Source organism: Myotis brandtii, unplaced genomic scaffold, assembly GCF_000412655.1.
Source record: "Myotis brandtii unplaced genomic scaffold, ASM41265v1 scaffold411, whole genome shotgun sequence".
Taxonomy (NCBI): Eukaryota; Metazoa; Chordata; class Mammalia; order Chiroptera; family Vespertilionidae; genus Myotis; species Myotis brandtii.
In genome coordinates this window covers 1,085,322-1,087,784 of record NW_005365804.1, presented here as the reverse complement: position 1 = coordinate 1,087,784, position 2,463 = coordinate 1,085,322, and the positions used below count along the sequence as shown (strand labels likewise).

The following is a 2,463-nucleotide window of genomic DNA, read 5'->3' as shown; positions in this document are numbered from 1 at the left end:
ACACCTCACAGGCATTTAGGACTACAGCCCCCCTGGTGACATGGCCACTTTCTGAGGCTGCGGAGGAGATATCAGCTGGGGCCTTCGCAACCGCACTGGTCAGAAACTCACCTCTGCTCCCCGAGCTACAAACCCCCCAGCGGGTAGAGAGTGTGTGGCTCACCCATTGGAGAGGATGGAACTGACAACTCCCACTCTCCAGGGGAGGCACGGGGGCCCCCCTCAGCAGCAATCCTCTCACCCCCCTGCTGAGGGCGGTGACGGCAGCACCTGTGATTAAGCGATAACTAGATGCCAAGAGCCATGGGGGCTACCTCTATGCGAGCCACTTGTTATGGATTACGGCAAACACTGTCACTACGCCCATTTTACAGATGAGGAAACTGAGGCTGAGGAAAATCAACCGCTTGCTCAGAGTCATCCCAAACCCAGTGAGCACAAGGCCAACTCATCCCGTGGGTACAGCAGGCACTGTGCCAGGGCCCACAGTGCTTTCAGGGGCCCATGGAAATGTTTTAATGTCACTTAACATCAGAAGGAAAATAGGCTTTCAGGGTGAAGAGCAGCATTTCTCTAACTGAAATGTGATGAAAAATATTTTAATATGTAAGCTGTAATTTATATAATATAATTGTTTTATGAATAATATAATATATTCATTTTTATTCCAATGTAGTGGTAAAGTATATTTCAGATTTTGCTTTTTTTTTTTTTAGAAAAAAAAATTTTATATCAAAGAGAGGAAGGAAAGGAGAGAAACATTGATTGGTTGCCTCCCAAATACACCTGGACGGGGGATCAAACCCACAACCTGGGTTAAGTGCCCTCACTGGGAATCAAACCACCACCTTCTGAGCCACCTCGGCCAGGGCAGGTTTGGCTTTTTAATGGGAGAAGGGGCCCAAGAGACAAATGTGTGAAGGGCCCATGAAACTCATCATGCTGCCCTGAGTAAGCAGGACTTGGACACAGATCTGGTCTCCGCTGAAGGCCAGGGCGGTCAGAGAAACGCCCAGCCTCTCCCCCAGGAGCACAGAAACGCCCAGGGCAGTTCTGAGAGCTGAGTGCGCGCCTGTCCCTGGGAAGGGACACTCGGCCTGCTGGCCGCTCTCCCTGGTGGGCAAACTGCACGGGCTCAACTCCTGGCCTAAAGCAGCCAGCGCTGGAGCAGCCACCAACGGCACCATAACTGAGGCCCCACCAGGAGGTCGGCCTCCTTTCCCTCCACGTCTCGGAGGAGACAGCGTAGACGGAGGTAGTGACCGTGCTCATGGAAGGGGCGTGTTGCTTTTAATGAAGGCGTCACCAGAGTTGGAAATCCACGCTTGAGCTGTGCGAGTTCAGGATTGCACAACCTGAGGCAGAAACCATGAAATGAGAACAGAGGCCTGAGGGATGAGCAGTCCTGGGTTCCTTCCAGGTGAGCAGCGCTGTTGCCCAGCAGGTGAGCTCTCCCCCACCAGGCTCCGTGCCATCGTTAGAACCACAGCTGCTCACACCAGGGAGGCTGAACCCTGGGAACCAAACAGGGCAGTTTCTCGGGGGGGTTCTGTCTGCGCTGGGCAGGGGGCAGCCTCCTCGGAGGACAGCTCCCGGCCCCTCCCCCACAGCAACGTTTTTTCAAACTGCGCTGTGCGCAGGTATCACGTGGAACGTGGTTAAAATGCAGCTGAAGATTCAGTCGTGTGCCTGGCCAGTGTGGCTCGGGGGTTGAGCATCGACCCGTGCACCAAGAGGTCATAGGTTCGATTCCCGGTCAGGGCGCATGGCCCGGATGCAGGCTCCATCCCCAGTAGAAGGTGTGCAGGAGGCAGCTGATAGATGTTTCTCTCTCATCAATGTGTCTCTCTGACACTGAAATGAGCCTATAACCCTGAAATGTGGAGACTCTATCCCAGGGGTTCCCCATTCTGGTGATAGCTGGAGTCCCGGGGAAGGGCCCCAATGTCGTTGAAGAGGAATGATGGCCACCCCCCCCACCCCCCCAGCGAGGGAGCTTGGGGACAAAACTCGAGGGCACCAGCAGTGATTTTTAAAGTGGTGTCATATCCGCTGTGGATACTTAGTTTAATGACATTCAATATTTAGGAAAGTATTTACCATTTCACTTGTAAAGTAACGCGTGAGCCCTGCTTTAGGAACACGTTATCGAACATGTTGATAAAAACGGCTGAAGGTTACCATCTGTTAAAGAAATCTTAGTGGAGCGCTCCTTGTTTCAACTGCTCTGAGCCTAGGAGACACGTTTCTCCCTGAGTAGTCTGTGCTCCTTGACATGATTTAAACACACACGTACATGCACGCACACACACCCTGCAAAGGTTACAAACTTTCATATTCAGTAAAATATTCACCTTAAGCCCTAGCCGGTTTGGCTCAGTGGATAGGGCATCAGCCCACAGGTTCTACTAGTATTTTGGTCAAGGGCATGCACTTGGTTGCAGGCTTGATCCCCGACCCCGG

The 2,463-nt window shown here is 52.5% G+C and overlaps 1 long non-coding RNA gene across 1 annotated transcript in view; it reads left to right on the top strand.

Annotated features, from left to right (window-relative positions):
• The first annotated feature begins 825 nt into the window (after positions 1 to 825).
• The window catches only part of LOC106727351, a 3,163-nt gene continuing 1,525 nt past the window's right edge, over positions 826 to 2,463 (top strand). Inside the window, exon 1 of the long non-coding RNA XR_001363527.1 lies at positions 826 to 1,444. This is a non-coding gene — a long non-coding RNA (uncharacterized LOC106727351). The remainder of the gene's footprint in view (positions 1,445 to 2,463) is intronic.